The 17,958-nt window shown below is 40.4% G+C and overlaps 1 pseudogene; it reads right to left on the reverse strand.

Moving 5' to 3' along the window:
- Positions 1-1,916: 1,916 nt before the first annotated feature.
- On the reverse strand, positions 1,917-16,634 carry LOC102857726 (annotated as a pseudogene).
- Positions 16,635-17,958: the final 1,324 nt, after the last annotated feature.

Raw genomic sequence — 17,958 nt, forward strand, 5'->3', positions numbered from 1 at the left:
CATATCATCAGGTGATATCTATGTGTAGAGCCTGTGTTTATGTGTCTTATAAAAAGTATTTGTAATGAATAAATCATTGATTGTTCAGAATTCTATTACTCTACCCCCAGTCTCATGTCTGTCACCAAGTCCATGTTTTCCAACCACTGACCCTCTTTCCTGGTTCCAAACGTGATGCAAATAGATTCAATAAATAGAGATTTTAGGTAGATTTCTCAAATTCTTTCTGGTTCCCAACTTAGTGCTAATAGATCAAATAAATAAGAGATTTTAGGTGGCTTTCTCAAATCAGCTTATGTTGGACGTCTCTCTATATTATAATTAACTTGCTTAATTTTTCTGTGGCATCATTTATGTTTAAAGAGCATTGCACTAAGCACTGGTGGAATTGAAGGATTAGCAACAAAAACCATAGGAGAATGCCTGAGAAAAATTGTTCCTATTCCACCATGTTTCAGGATCCGCCTCATAGTAATGACATTCTGCTCAGCAGGTTATGGCAGCCATTGAGACAGTTTATAACATCATCTGACAGTTCACATTAGTATCTTTGGTGTCCTTGAATCACAGTCCTCCAGGAGGCTCCAGTGAAATATGGTTCAAAGCTTAAAATTTTTCACCCATCACACAATTTCATAAAATAGTAGGAAAAGCATAACATATAATATTATGGTACAAATGTGAGCATTGTGCCATGCTAAGAAAATGTTTACTTAGTTAGTAAGTGTAAATTAGTTTAATTTGGCACCCAAAGTAAGAATTTCCCTAGGCTAAACGCTAATGTACAACATTAGTGCTTCACAATAGAAATTAGAAATGCTCAGCATTTGTCCTAATGTCGGAAAGTTCCCAAAATATATACGTATGTATATATATTTGGCAATTAAGCCTATTTCAGTAACAGAGAAAATTCAGGGATGAATTTATTCTGTTCACTAAACTATATCCTTTAAAAGGATGGACAGTTTCCACTTTGTTCTTGTCCATTCTATTGGTAGTGACACTGAGCAACACGATGAAACTATTTGAACTTCCAACTTTTCCTTACACAAGAATAATCCTGTGACTACTATTTTCCCCTTAGTGTTAAGATTGTTAGAAGATATTCAGTATTTTTATAACAGGCAATTAAAGGAGAGGTTGATTATGCATTGTAATTCATTAATTACATTAATTGATGATAATGAATGTTATAAAACAAAGTGCCTGAGTGATTGTATGAAAGCAACAATATGATTTGTAAATCTTGACGGAAAGAAACAAAAATATTTTTAAAGGCAGTTAAGTGAACAAAGCATATCCTTTTCAACATCTGTTTGTCTGTTTCTGATGCCCTAATCTCCTTTTTCAAATCACAAAATCTTGGAACCATTTAGGCAAAACTGAACAATTTTCTCCTTGCTTTCAATCTATCAGAACACCCTATGCCTTCTATTAGCTAGGGCAAGTCAGTTGATCTAGCAAAACATTGCCCAATCTCTGACCTGCGGTCCTTGGATTGTTTTAATGAAGGACAGAACAATAGAAAGGCTATCTGTTCACTAGCTTTTCAAATTCCCAGGCCACATATGGATCGCAGAAGAGAAACAACATGGAATCTATTGGTCTACCAGCACCATGTCACAGGGAAAGACACTCCCAAGAAATGTCACTAGCCCTCCTTCCTGGGGCCTTCAGTACCTCACCACTCCATCACCATCACACTGTATCATGCTTAATCCTATCACCTGGTGTACTTTCTGACTGTCTCTCTTAGAGTCTGGAGGATCAAAAGGCTTCAGGGTGGGAGCAGTTCAGGGTGACACTAGGTTTAGAGGTGTTGGCTGGACCACTATAATATTTTTTTAGGAAAAAAGTTACTTTTATATTTATTTCATATGAAAGATTTGTACAGAGTGCTAACAAATACAATTTTTTTACAAATCAGCATTGAAAATGTGGGGTTTCATGCTCTGAATTACATCAGGCAACCGTTTTCCCCCCTTCTTTGTGTCTTGTAACTGCTCGACTTATACAGTCCTGAAGTTTAGTGCCGGCCAGCCTACTTCTGTCTGGTTTGTGAGGATAGCACAGTTTGCCTCTCTCAACCATTAATTGTTAAGATTTCAGTTGTCAGATATTCCTCTTGTCCAGGAGAGACAACTATCAGTAAAGTGTCATTAAATATGGCAAAGGAAGTTGCAATTTGGTAATTTCTATTATTCAAATGACTTTCCTTCTTTTCTAAAGCAATTTCTTCATTTATAGTAACTTCAGGCAACTGTATTTATTTTCTTTTAAAGCAGTGGTACAGGCATTCAAAAATGTTTCCATCATAATCGAGGCAAATGAGAACATAGTAGAGAACACAAACAAGCATTTGGAGGAGCACATGAGTCCTCTTTTTGAATTATCTGTAACTTTTCAATGATACCTGGAATGAATTGGCTGGCTACTTTAAGCGTCTTCTCTAGGAGGTCCAGACTGACATCTCGATGAAGACAGGGGTGGTAGAACCACACCACTGTTGTCAAGTACCATCAAGTCAGAACCAACCCATTGCTGATCCTCCAGCCAGTTTTCAGAGGTAGTTAATCGCACTGGAGGAAATGCCCATCCTCCAGGGAAGCATCTGGCAGCCTTGAACCTTGGTCCTTTAGGATGGCAGCGCACTTCTTGCCACTTTAGGAACTGCATATTCATTATGAGGGCCATCGGTTGTTGGTGGTGTAAATTCCTCTTTAATTCCACCAATTACTGTAGAATTCCTAACTTCCCTAAAGCAGAACTATCTGCAGTACTGATTGAATCCATGGTGACAGTAGTGGTTCTGAATTCACCAAGTTCTCTTCCATCTGGACGGCAGTTCACTTTCAAAAATCTCCTGTAATAATAATATTCTAGAGGTTCCACTGTTTTGAATCCGGGCCATCTTACCCCTGCATGTGTGCTTGATATTTCTTTTGTGAACTCCTTATACTCACCTACCTCTACAGTCTTACTGGACTGAAAAATAGCCTTAACTAGTACTACGAACAAAAAATGAGGATTTGTACTTTCTAAAAGTCTTAACTTAAAAAAACTGGTGTCAAATTTTTAGGATCTACCCAGATGGGTACTTAAGCTAGCATAAAGCCTTAGTGTGCAGCTAGAACACTGTGGACTGTCAATAAATTACTTTTTATTTGTATTCAAATTTTTTTTATTTTGATAAGTAAATATGTATATATTTTGTGCATCAATTTGCTCAACTCAAATAATCTCTCCAAACTTGGATTTCTGAAAAAAAAATCCTTTATTATCAGTTTCATTATTTCATTTTTTTAAGAGGATAAAAGCAAAACTATTTTTCTATTGAGGGCTGCAAAGATTAGATAATAGTGTTTATTTTTAAGAAAAGTCGTGAAACACCCTAACTTCTAACAGATGCTAAAAATTAACTAGACTGTGAGCATGACACCTTTAAGTAAATACTTCAAATAAATAAAACAATATAATGCATGACAATATTATATAAAAAACTAATCACCACAAAAAGTAATTTATCTCCTAAAACTCAATGCTGTTATTTAACATTTTGCTACTGTTGTTATGTGCCGTCAAGTTGCCTGCAATCCATGGCAATCCTACGTACAATAGTTCTGAAGCCTGCTCTATCCTGAGCCAGTCTCACTGACTTCAACACTTCTACATCCATTGCCCTAGTCACTGTATCAATCCATCACATCTGGGGTCTTCCTCTCTTGCACTGTCCCTCCACTTTCTGAGCATGATGTCCGTCTCCAAGGACTGGTTCCTACTGGCAATGTGTGCAAAGCATGTGAGATGAAGCATCAAAATCCTAGCCTCCAAGGAGAAACTTGGTTACACTCTCCAAGACAGACTGATTTATTTTCTTGGCAGTCCATGGTATGTTCAAAACTCTTCTCCAGCACCAAAACTCAAAGGCATCAATTCTTCTTCCGTTGCCCTTAGTCATTGTCCAGCTCTCTGATGCATAGCAGGTAATTGCAAAGACTATGGACTGGATCAGGCGCACCTCAGACTCTAGACTGACACCGTTTCTTCTCAGTACTCTGGAAAAGTCTCTAACAGTAGAATTACCTAATGCAGTTCATCTTTTGATTTCCTTACTGCTGGTGCCAAGATTGTGGAGCCAAACAAGCTGTAACTGTTAACATCCTCAATCTCTTCTTCTCCATCCATCATGGTATAAAAATTTGGTATTTTATAGACTCAAAGCTGAATCATAGTATACAACTAAGTAAGACACATAAACATTTTTAAGAATTCCCCTCTCCAAAGAACAGTGAAATAATAATAATATGTTGTTGTTGTTGTTGTTGTTATGTGCCGTCGAGTCGCTTGCGACTCATAGCGACCCTATGTACAACAGCCCTAAACTCCACTCTGTCCTGTGCCAATCACACTGTCTCTGACACTCCCATCCCAATTATCCCAGTCACTGAATCAATCCACCTCATAGAGGGCCTTCCTCTCCTGCGCTGTCCCTCCACCCTCCCAAGCATGATGTCCCTCTCCAGGGACTGGTCCCTCCTCACAACATGTCCAAAGTATGTTAGATGGAGCCTCAGAATCCTTGCCTCCAAGGAGCCACCCGGTTTAAACCTTTGCAGGACAAATCTGTTTGTTTTCCTAGCAGTCCATGGTATTCTCAATACTCTTCTCCAGCACCACAGCTCAAAGGCATCAATTCTCCTTCTATCCTCCCTGATCATTGTCCAACTCTCTAATGCATAACAAGTGATTGGGAAGACCATATAGCCTGTATCAGACACACCTTAGTCTCCAGAGAGACACCATTGCTCTTCAGTACTTTGGAGAGGTCCCTAACAGCAGACTTTCCCATATAATATATATGTATGAAATATATTTCCCTCAAAATGAAGGTAGCTTCTATGTTGGCTCTATAATTCTCTTAATTCTGGACTGTGTTGAATTCTCCCACAATTCAAATTCAACTCAATGTCACTAGGTTTTAACTGACTCAGACCTGACCCTCAGCTGGGTTTTTGAGGCTGTAAGTCACCTAAGACGAGATTGCTTATCTTTTTCTCAAGGAGCAACTGGTGGGTTTGAACTACAGAGAAGCATGGCCTTTGTATTAGCAACACAACTCCTTATAGACTACCCAGCAAACACTATCATATATACGTCAAAACGAAAATGTGGTTCTTCATGAGTTAACCACATAATTTCAAGCCTTTAAGGAAATTTTAAGAGGAAAAACTCAGAATCAATTAGTCCACATTCACAAATGGACGCATTCAGCTTCATCTCTGCTTCTTCCTTAGGAGACTCCCAGAGATGGCCCAGGTCACTGGGGCTCCTTCTGGCTGCCTGTGTAAGGGCAGAATGGTCATGTCTGCAAAAGACTTCCGGGAATCTCTCCAGAAGCTGTTCTCCAGTCACGAATTCTCTCTTGTCCTTTGGTAAATATCAGAAAGAGGTAAACAAGAAGACTTACCTGCATAGTAAAAACATGTTAATGAGAAAAAAATAGACTGGAATTAAGAAAAGAGATGTTTTAACCTACATATCAAGGGGAAAGGGGGAAAAGAATTTACTGACAATAAACCCACTGGATTGCAGTACTCAGTGGTTTGTTTGTTTTTTAAGAGTATAGAAACTATGAGCTCAAAACCATTTAAAACCATTTGGATTTTTTTTTCAAGTGGGAAAATATACAACATAGAAATCAAAGCTATACTACTCCAGAGAGAAAAAAAGAACAGCTATTTATTATGTTCATATTTTTATAATTTAACATTATTTTAAACTAAGACTAGCTAGTACCTATATAATTCTTATAAATTTGCTGGAAAGCTCTACCGGCATAGTCCATAGGGAGTCACACTGCTAAACCTGAGGTCATGCCACTTTGGTACATAGAATCTACCAGCCACTCGGTGGGAAAAAGATGAGCAATCTCCTTCCATGAGATTTATAGGTTAAGAAACCAAACGGAGGGTCAGCTATGAGTCAGTTCCAACCAGACGGCTGTGTTTTGAGTTAGCGTATGAGTTCTAATTTGCCAGTCTCCACTCTCAGCATGTTAGTTACATGGACTCAATTTATCCTCTGAACAACCCTATAAATTCATTATCATCTGTTTTAGAGGAAGAGTCATTGGATGGTATAAGCAGCTATACAGTACTGGGAAATTTCAACTATGAGTCAAAAGGTAAGCAGTTCATATCCACACAGAAGCACCCATGAGACAGGTCCGATAATCTGCTTCTGAATGAACCCCTAAGGAGTGGTTCCACTTTGCACACATGGAGTCACCATGGCTTGGGACAGGCTTGATGGAAACTGTAGCAAAAAATGAGGAGACTTAGACACCAAGACCTAAGTCATTTATCCATACTAATACAGCTAATGAGAATGAAAGACACATCCCAATCACTTCAGATTAGCCATTGGCACTTTTCATTCACTTATTGCCTGGGAGTCAGAATTGATTCACACAGATGGTTCCACTGAGTTTCTGAAGCTGTAAATAACACGAGAGGGGAGTAACTACCTTTCTTCTGAGCAGCCACTGGAGATTTCCAAATGCCAGAGAAATGTGACCTTTGGATTAGCACACAACTTCCTGTAGACTAGATCCCCAAAGATCCCTCTTCATTGTCACAAGAAAACCCACAACAAACTACCCCATTTTGTCTAGATCAGGATAATAAATATTTTTTCTAAAATACAGAGAGTTTGTATAAATAGTTCACCCTTCAGCAATTACTACCTCCACATGGTCAGAATGAGGCAAAAATAAAGCTAGATAGGTTTCTTTATTTTCTCTGTGCCCTTCCATTGACACAATGGCTGCAACAACAAACTTGAACATGGTGGAGATCTTGATGAAGGCATAGGATACTACATGGTTCATATCTCTTGTTCATAGGGCTTCTATGACTTGTAGTCAACTTGACAGCACTTAACAACAACAACAAAATATTAAAGAGTAAAGATATTAAAGACTAAGGTGCACCTGATCCAGGTCATAGTATTTTGAATTGCTTCATATGCATCTGAAATATGAACAATGAATAAGAAAGATGGAAGAATCAATGTCTTTGATATGTAGTATTACAAAAAAAATGTTAAAAATACTCTGAACTGACATAAAGAAACTCAATACCAACTCTGAAAACTTGGCCAGGTGCCTAGTTGTGGACCAGACCATGAACTACACATATGCAAGTTCAAAGTAAAGCAAGAAAGTTAAAGGGAATCTACAGGAACAAAAACTTGACCTTGAGTCTATCCTGCCTGAATTTATAAACCAACTCAGGAATAAGTTTGAGACCTTAAACACTACTGAACAAAGACCAAATGAGCTATGGGTGAATAACAGGAATATCATCCATGAAAAAGTCAAAAAGTCATTACAAAGAGAGAGGAGAAAAACAAGACAGATGGATGTCAGAAGAGACTCTGAGTATTGCACTAGCTAACTAGAAGATTTCAAAGGGCAGCAAGGAAAGACAAAGCAAAATATTATAATGAAATGTGCAAAGAGCTGGAGTCAGAAAATCAAAAGGGACAAATTCACTCAGCATTTCTTAAGCTGAAGGAACTAAAGAACAAATTCAAGCCTTCAGTTGCAATACTTAAGGATGTTATGTGCAGAATATTGAATGATCCAGGAAGCATTAAAAGAGTATGGAAAGAGTACACAGAGTTGTTGTTGTTGTTAGGTGCCATCGATTCATAGACAACTCATAGCGACCCTATGAATGAAAGGCCTGAGCACGGTTCATATTATAGAGTTTCTGGAGACAAGCCATTTCAGAAGTGGATGCAGCTCCAGCTTCCAGGCTTGTTTTAGTCATGAAGCTCCAGCAAACACTGTCCACCATGCATAACCATTACCGCGTTTGGCTCATCAGTGTCACAGACACAGAGTTATGGTACCAAAAATAATTGGCTGACAGAGAAGAATTTTATGAAACAATATATGACTGAGAGGCCATAAAAAACAAGGGCCTAGGAATTGATGGAATACCAATTGACATATTTCAACAAACAGATGCTGCCCTGGACTTGATCATCATGTTGTGCCAAAAAATCTGGAGGACTACTAATTGGCCAATGGACTGGAAGAGATCTACATTTATTTCTATCCCAACAAAATATGACCCAACAAAGTGTTGAAATTATCTAACAATATGACTAATATCACAAGCAAGCAAAATTCTGCTGAAGATTATCCATCAGCAGAGTACTACAAGACGTGCAGGCTGTGATTAGAAGAAGCCATCACACTAGGAATGATGATGGGTCTTAGCTGAAAACAGAGAGTACCAGAGGAATATCTATCTGTGTTAAGTGAGTTGGCAAAGGCATTTGACTTGTGGATCACAACAAAATGAACTGACAAAAAGGACAAACAAATCTGCCCCAGAGACTGTGAAACCAGAATGCTCCTTGAAGACAAAGTGATGAAACTTAGCTTCATATACATGGGGAATGTTGCCATGGGGTGACCAGTTCTTGGAAAAAGGCATCATATTGAGAGAGGAAGGCCTTTAATGAGATAAAAAAGGTGGCAATGGACTTAAGTATGGACAAGTAATGAGGTTGGCACAGGATAGGGCAACGTTCAAATCTATTGTTTATAGGATCACTGTGAGTCACAATCGACTGGATGATACAACAACAATGACTATTGAACTGTTATGTGAAAGGCAGGCAGTTCAAATCCACTAGTTTCTCTTTGGGAAAATGATGGGTGTCTCCTCCAGTAAAGATTTATAGTGTCAGAAACCTAACAGAAGGGTGCTAGGTCTGAATCGACACAATAACTGTGGGTGGGGTTCGCCTTTGACAACCTGGGCCATTTTATTTTTTTCCCCCTACCTCTCCACAAACAAGACTTGCAGTTGTTGTTGTTGTGTGCCATTGAGTTGCTTGCCACTCATAGCGACCCTATGTACAAGAGCTCTAAACTCCATTCTATTCTGTGCCAACCTAGCCATCTCAAACACACTCATTCCCACCACTCCACTCACAGAATTGATCCATCTCATCAAAGGTCTTCCTCTCCTGCACTGCTCCTCCACTCTCCCAAACATGATGTCCCTCTCCAAGGACCAGTCCCTCCTTGCAACGTGCCCAAAGTATGTCAGACGAAGCTTCAGAATCCTTGACTCCAAGGAGCATTCCAGCTTCACCTTCTCCAGGACAAACCTGTTTGTTCTCCTAGCAGTTCATGATATATTCAACACTCTTCTCCAGCACCACAGCTCAAAGGCATAAATTCTCTTTCTATCATCCCTATTCACTCTCCAACTCTCTGATGTATAGCACAAATTGCAAAGACTATAGTCCGGATTAGGTGCACCTTAGTCTCCAGTCTGACGCTGTTGCTCTTCAGTACTCTTGAGAGGTCCCTCATAGCAGACTTTCCCAATGCAATTTGTCTCTTGATTTCCTGGCTGCTGTTACCAAGAGTGTTGACTGTAGACCCAAGTAAACTAAAACTGTTAACTATCTCAATCTCTTCACCATCCATACTGATGCTGCCAATTGGCCCAGTGGTAAGAATCTTTGTTTGATGTTGAGCTTCAATCCATATTGTAGGCTGCAATCCTTGACCTTCTGTAGCAAGCGCTTCAGGTCCTCCTAGTTTCAGCAAGCAGGGTTGTGTCATCTGCATAATGCAGGTTGTTGATGACTCTTCTACCAATCCTGATGCCACATGCCTCCTCATACAGCCCAGCGTCTCCGATGATCTGTTCTGCATACAGATTGAAAAGTTATGGAGACAGAATACATCCCTGACGGACCCCCTTCTTGATTTTGAACCATCCAGTGTCTCCCTGCTCTGTTCTGGGCCAAGTATAAGATTCGCATCATAAGTACAATCAAATCTGGGATTTCCATTCTTCTCAGAGTCAGCCACAGCTTCTTGTGATCCACACAGTCAAAAGCCTTTGCATAGTCAATGAAGCACAGATAGACATTCTTCTGGTGTCCTTTGCTTTCTGCCAAGATCCATTTAACATTAGCTATAATATCCCTAGTACCATGACCTCTTCTAAATCCAATTTGCAATAAGCTGTAAAATTTATTTCATAAATATATTTCAACAAACAGTAGTGACCAGAGCCTCCTAGAATGTGGGTGAGACAATAATTATTTATTGAATGACCATGGATTGTAAAGCCATTGTCTCTCAAAAGCGTCTTCCTGGCTTTTGAAGCACCCACAATTCTAGCACCAACAGCTTTAAATTTTCACAATGCTCCTTAAATCATTGTGTCACAGAAAAAATAATGTCAGAGCCACGCTGTGAGTTTACAAAGTTAATGATCTCATTCACCTCTACTCAAATTAATTGCAATTATTAAGAAAGAGACAGGAAAGGGGTACATATAATTTTATGGTAGATTAAAACAAATGTTTATTGCACCCTTTGAATTGGAGAGAGTGGAGGGAGGCAGTTTCCGGCACTGGAATGGGAAGTGGAAGAGTGAGGAAAGACAATTGTACACACCGGACTTTCAACATCACAGCACTCCACACAGCCAGCCAACTAGCGCAGCAGGGGACATTTGGCACTTGCTTCCAAACAAAGGAGAATCTTTCTTTCAATGAGAAAACAGTGATGAAGGATCTTCTTGGACTAGGAATACAATTGACTTTTTACTGTGCCAGCATTAGATTTATTTTTAAAATATTCCCTCAACATTTGTATTGGGGAGCTGGGAGAGAAAAAGAGGGGCAGAGAAGCAGTTCTTGCTTCAGAATTAAAAGCATATTGTGAAAAATAGTTTTATTATGCACATGCCTAGTTTAAAAACACCTTTTTTTTTAGGCTGAGCCACATATATCTGTTGTGTTTGCAGGCTTAAAGTGGCCAAGAAGAGACGATGCCATAAGATTGAATGTCAAAAGAATCTAAGAGGTACCACTTAATATGTGTTTGTAAATCATCACAATCACTAACATGTTACATTTGGTTTATAAAATATTTTCTATATAATCTGGTAATTGCTACCTCTTTAATATTATTCTTCTTTAGTAGAAAAGAAAATTGAGACACATAGAGACAAAGTGACTTTGCCAGGGTCACACAGCAGCAAGGCAAATTTTCGGCCTGGTGGTATCTCATTTGCCCTAACCCAGAGAAGGATCCTCTTGGGTGGTTCAAGTCTTCTAGCAGCTATATAAGCAGAGCAAAGATATGCCATTTTTTCACCATGTGATTTTAGCCTTGGAGGGTCAGCTCAGAGGAGGTTCAGACTCCACAGCAATGAAAGAGCTTTCCTTTCATTAAATTATAAGTGCCTTCTATAGAAAAATGTTCGTTCAGCAAATGGTTTCAAATGCTATGTGCTATTCATGGTATTAAAGGTATTTTTATAATGCAGAAGAATCACCCGCTATTTCTTTCCTAACTGCTGCCAGAAATTAGCTTGGAAGCCTGGAGTGTATTTCAAGTAGGAGTTCGAGCAGAATAGAGGGGTGGGTTAGGTGAATGAAAAGGGTAAAGAGAGGCCTTTCACTGTGATTCAAGGAATCTCATAGTGCTTTCCCAAGGAAACCTGTCTCTGAAGGAGGATGTTTTAGATATAGTGGCACGTCCAGAAAAGGCAGAGAAGTTTGAACAAGCACATCAAAGCTTGGTTTATAGCCACAGCTTGTAGTTCCTGGGTGCTCACTTACCTGGCTGGCTATAAATCTCATAAGAGGAGATTGTCTTTCTCCTTTGGAACCTCTATTGGATTTGTACTACCTGAGAGGCATGGTCTTTGCAGTTCTCTAAGGACTATGCCAGGAGAGCTTCCTCCCTAAAGAATCAGCTCTTAAATCCCAAGAGGCAATTCTCTGCCGTATGTAATTTTCTGTGAATGGGAAATAGACCCAGTGGCACACAAGCACTACAGGAGGGTTGGGAGAAGGCATGGATCTAAACAGGGCAAAAGAGTGTTAAGTGGCCTGATTGGATTTCTAAATCTTATTGAATTTTCACATTTTCAGATGAATAATGGAAGTAATCTGTCAGTTTATATTGAGTAAAACAGAAAATTTAAAAAAATTAATAATAGCAAAAATTAACACCTATTCAGAGCTTCCTGTGTGCCAGGTTATTGGCCACATGCACAGATTATTTCACTCATTCCACAAAACAACCCTAACACGTAGCTATTTAACAAATAAAGAAGCTGAAAAAGAATAAATAGCTTATGGTTTCAATAACTTCTCATTTCCTGAACAGCTAGGAAGTCATAGAATTCAATTCAAAGTGGAGCAGTCTAATTCTACTCAGCCATCTCCTGCATTTCACAGGACATTCTAACGCATAATAGCTCTCATCCGTAGTATGAAAATATGCCTACTGTTCGTACATGTTTCAATAAAAATACGTAGCTGGAGCGAAGGACGTGTGTACTGTCTTTGCTGAGTTGCCCAGCACCAATCCAGATACGGTGGATTTAGGGAAGAGCATCCATCGAAGAACAAAGGATTTAGCGCCACCTAGTGGATAAACTTTCCCATTTATTTAAAAAAATCCTTTCAGCTGTGCAAAGGGCACAGTAATGAAAACAGAACCTACACCTGACAAATCACTACAAAGCTAGCAACCCAGTTACAGAGCAGAGACTTGGTTAGAAGCCAGCTCAGCTGCATTCCTCTTAGGCAAAGACTCTGTCCTGTGCAACAACTCATTTTAAAGCAACACAAGAAAAGACACGTCTAGCAAGAAACCCTGTTAAACCTAAAGCTGTTCCTGCCTCAGGCACATCCTCCATATTCCATGTCCCTCAGTGCACTTTGTCCCTCCTGTTTGTACATGCAGAGAATGTCACTTGATTTCTCTGGGCTGCTAGTCGTAATAGCAAAGGAGGATTATGCTTGTAAACAGGAAATGCTAATTATGCTTTACACCACAAACCAAATACACACTTTATGGCTTGGCAACAGGAGAAACAACTTTGATTTTCTGTACAGCCTTCTGACAAAAAGAACACTAAAAGGCAGGTGACAAAATGGAGCACAGGGAAGTGAAGCAATCACAGGAAGATCGAAATGACAGCTCTTACCAGGCTTCACCTGAGTCTTGAACCAGAACCATCAAGAAACTGGTCTCCTCCACATACACTACAGACGTTGTTCAGCTGAAATGCCTGTGGTTTCATGATCTTTCCTTCACAGATAAAACTCAAATCTACTTCTGCAAAGCACCCACAGCAGCAACATTTTTCCTAAGAGAAGGAAACAGGTTATTTCACAAGGTGGCTGTATGTTCTACCAGTTCCAGAAACGCCATGTCCAGCAAAGCAAAACTTGCTGACTAACCTCCAGAACAGCAGGCGATTTTCATGATCAATCCTCCTCAAAAGAAAAGTGGGTCCCATTCCACCTCCTGCAAGTATTTCACCAAGGACCTTTCCTTTTTCTCAGTCTGTTTTGTGTGTGTGTTGTGTGTGTGTACTTACCACAATCTCTGCTCTCTGCATGCACACCTAAAAGCTACATTCTCCAACAAAGTCCATCTGGGTCACAGTGGTAACTTTAGTATTTCAGACATTAAAAAATAAAGCATATTTGAGGAACGCAAAATAGCCATTGTAAACTTCCAGCATAATTGTGGTAGTTCCTTCTTCCTAGCTATCTCCACAAGTTCAGCAAAATGAGATCCCCTCTCCCTACCAGGCCTTCACAGCAACAGTATATACCCTCGCTCATCTCTTTCTCTCTGCTCAACTCTGAGTTGCCCAGTAGTCTGTCCTCTCCCACATTTTCTGCTCAGCTGTCCATTCCTGCCTGTTTCTCTGGTTCTTAGTTGTCATTCATCATTTAAGACTGCACTCTTCAAAGACTGTGGAGATTCAAGGAGACGCAGACACAGTCCTAGCCCCACAAGGAACTTAGATGTGAATGTCTCCACATAGCTCTTAGCTATTCAGCTGCCTGGTTTTCTGTTCTGACACTAAAGACTGAGGATCACTAATAGGTTCTCCCCTGGCTTGACCTGTATTTTCCCAAGACATCTAAGCGTGCCTATGACTCTCTCCTCTGGCCCCACTATTTCATTGAGCAGAGCAGGAGAGCTGATGCCAGGGCTGTGTTAGACAATCCCACTGTTTTCTGTTGTGGGTCCACAGCACAAAAGGCACTAGAGTCAAATGAAAATACAACAGAACAAATAACAAGAATGAGAGAGAGAGAGGGAAAGTGTGACCCAATCATCTGAATGCATCCATTTTCTAGAGAGTTAGGCTGCAAAGGACACTGAGGAATTGTTGCACCCACTAACTGAGCTCTGGAATGTGCTCTGGCCCCCAGTTATTCCAAAACCCAGATCAAGGTCCCAGGCCCATTTGGAGGCCACGCTTATCCTCCAGATCCCTGTCTCCCCATCCAGGTAGGATTTTCTCTCTGCTCTCTAATTCGAGAAAAATGTGGCTCTTTCAAAATTGCACCCAGGAGAGAAGGAAGTAAATTCTCTTCTTCCTTTCCTCCCTTCTGAGCTCTGGTCCTGTTTTCCCTGGGTTCCTGGGCTGGGAGGTTGTTAATTCAACTGTTCCCTCTGCTGAACTACCGCTTAGACCCTCACTTTGGAGAAGCAATGGGAGAGGGATCTCAATGCCTCAGGAATTGCTTCTTAAAGATTTTTCTTAAAGCAAAAAAAAAAAAAGCGCTCAAACTCATTTCCATCAATTCAGAGCCAATTCACAGCTGATCATCCAGCTTGTTTTCAGAGTCTGTAAAGGGGGGTGTGTGGAGGAGGTGGGGGGCGATGTATGTAAATGGTTCATCTTTCTCGGCAGAGGCATCCATCCATGGATTAGAACTACTAGTGGGAGGCACTGCCACCTTGTGTTAGCAGAGAAAAGCCCCGGGCTTTTACAGACAGCAAAACCCTAGAAGCCAGGTTAGTACTCTGCTACATGGGGCAGCAAGAGCTGAAAACTTCTAAAAAGGAGAAATAAATAGCAATGCCTATCTTTTGTTCATAGGTCGCAGAGACATACTCTACTCGATGACATCAAACAACAACAGGAGGAGACCTGGTGGCGCTAGTGGGTAAGGAACTCTGCTGACAACTCAAAGGCAAAAATCTGCTTCTCATGAAAGAAAGATGGGCAGTCTCATTCTATACCATTTTACTGCCTCTGAAAACCTGCTGGAGGGTCAGCTATGAGTTGGTTCCAACTGGTACATAACAACAACAAAACCCTAACCAGGCACCCCATGAAAGCAAACCTATGCACTGATTTCAGGGACAAGTCCAGGCATCATCATCCTGTCTTCTGATGCAGAAGTCTTGGAAATAGAACTTTATTAGTTGAGGACCTTTTGTTTTAGACATTGATTGAGTAGTTTAGCAAGTCCATTGAAAAGAAAAGACCAGAAGTTCCCTGCAGGTAAATCAGGTTATACACCACTGCCTCCCCGTGATAGTTATGGGAGGAGGAGGAGGCAGAGTGGGCTGGTAAGGGTCTGGTGGCCTGGGAAGTAATCGCTGACATTATGAACAACCAAGAGCAGCATCGTGCACCTTACGAAATTCGTCTCATCTCTCTTAGAAGCTGGGAGGGAGTGCTCACTTAGCACTTTGCTTTGAAAGGGTGTTGACCCCTAATTTACATAATTTGGAACTTTCCAGCCTAAATTCTAAGGAGAAAAATGTCCTCTCACAGTATTTTTTTATATGTCTAATGCATGAAAAGAAGCCATTATACTTAGGAATATTCTTCAGACTCTAATTTTGTCTCCTTGGCCTTGCATGAGCTGTACTCCTTACATTCCTCATAATTCGCAGACCTACTCTAGTCCTTCTCACCATCCATAGGGTCATGTTCCTGCTGGCCTCAGGACCTTCACACAGCTCTTTTCTTTGCTTAGCACTCACGCAATCCTTCAAAATTGCTGTAGCCCCAATTAAAGCAATGAATGCCTATTCATCCATTAATGACAGAGATGATGGGTTTGGCACAGGATGGAGCAAGGTTCGGAGCTGCTACACATAGGGTAGCTATGAGTCACAAGCAACTTGACAGCACATAACAACAACATCCATCAATACTCAGTTCATAGGTTACTTCGTCAAAGAATCCTTCCCTTACCCCTCACCTGGGTGAGTGTCTGCCAACTCCTTACATACGTTCATAATCTCCTTGCTTCTCCTTCCCAGTACTCTTCAAAATCACAACAGAGAGTAAATATTTTGTTGAAGAATTAATAAAGCCATGTCTGCCTCCTTCCAACCAGACCAAATTGCACATGGGTGGCAGCTATTCATTATTTGTGAAATAAAAATAGAAGAAACGTCAGTGTGGAAAATATATATTTAAAAGAACCTCTTTTCTTTGCCCCTCAGGTCTCAGATTCCACAAAGAGGTGAGAAAGCATAGGATCAAGTCAGTGTATCCGGACTCAAGTCTCAGCACTGGTCCTCACTGGCTTTGTGGCTTTGAGACATTTATACGATCTTCCTCTTTCTTAGATTTCTTCTTAGTAAAATGAAAGTTCTTATAGCATGTAACTTCCAAACTCTTTATTCTCCTTCTTCTTCCACTTCTTCTTGCTCTTCCTATTATTATTATTATTTAAAATTTTCAACTAGGTAGGTTACCTGAGGACTGGTCTGCTTAGATTGACTTACTGTGTTTGGCCATGTTCTATGTTCATGGTAAAGATGTGTGAGATTTCATCTCACTTTTTTAACCTGGGTATAAGTGAGCATTCCTCTTTCAATGATTGTTCAGAACTCAGCAGAAAGCTGATGTCCACTTGGAGGTCATTGACACTGATTTTGCATAGAACTCTTCATTGTCAAAGCAGGGCCTTCAAAATTACCTTGAAAAGGTAGAAATCATGAATTTTATTTTAAAAATGGTTAGAACTGTTGTTTCATCTTCTTGACTTTTCATGAACTTTCCTTTAACTCAGACAGGAACTTTGATATGATGTGATCATTGTGACTAAGTAGCATTGAATTGAAAATGACTCATAGCTGACCCTCCAGCAACAGGTTTCCTGAGGCAATAAATTGCCTGGGAAGAGATTGTCCATCTTTCTCTCTTGGGCCACTCGTGAACTTGAACTAAATACCTTTGGGTTAGTACTTACCCACCACTAACCCACCAGTGCTTCCTTTTGATATATGAGTCATCCTAAAAATATCAGCGATATATAGTGTGTTATGAAAGATAAAGAGTTTTATTCGTGTGAAACCTCTACTTGAACAAAGACAAAGATTGCACTGGGCTTTCAGCTGCAAGAAGTTCTCAGTGCAAATTTCTCCAATCGTCCTGAATCTGGGTTCATCCGACAACAGACACTTCTACCATGCTGTCCAAGTTTGACCTTAATGAAATCAAAGTCATGTGCCTGAGATGGACTAGTGAGGAAATTGGTGTCACATCCACTTTGGCCCCCAAGATGGGTCCTCTGTGTCTGTCTTTAAAAAAAAAAAAAAAAGGGCTGTTATTGCCAAGGCCACTGATGATTAGAAGGGACTAAGGATAACTGTGAAACTGACCATTCAGAACAGACTGGCCCAGATTGAGGTGGTGCCTTCTGCCTCTATCCTGATCGCCAAAGCTCTAAAAGAAACATCCAGAGACAGAAAGAAGCAGAAAAATATTAAATACAGTGGAACTATCAATTTTGGTGAGATTATTTGCATTGCCTAGAAAATATGAAACTGTCCAGTCTGTGGGCTGCAATGTTGATGGCCACCACCCTCATGACATCATGTTGTTGTTGTTGTTGTTATGTGCCATCTAGTCATTTGCAACTCATAGCGACCCTATGTACAAGAGCCCTAAACACCATTCTATCCTGTGCCATCCTCGCTGTCTCAAACACATTCATTCCCACCACTCCGCTCAGAGAATCAATCCATCTCATCGAGGGTCTTCCTCTCCTGTGCCGTCCCTGCACTCTGCCAAACATGATGTCCCTCTCCAAGGACCAGTCCCTCCTTGCAACATGCCC

Source organism: Elephantulus edwardii, unplaced genomic scaffold (genome assembly GCF_000299155.1).
Source record: "Elephantulus edwardii isolate Elephantulus edwardi_28Jun2011 unplaced genomic scaffold, EleEdw1.0 scaffold00013, whole genome shotgun sequence".
NCBI lineage: Eukaryota > Metazoa > Chordata > Mammalia > Macroscelidea > Macroscelididae > Elephantulus > Elephantulus edwardii.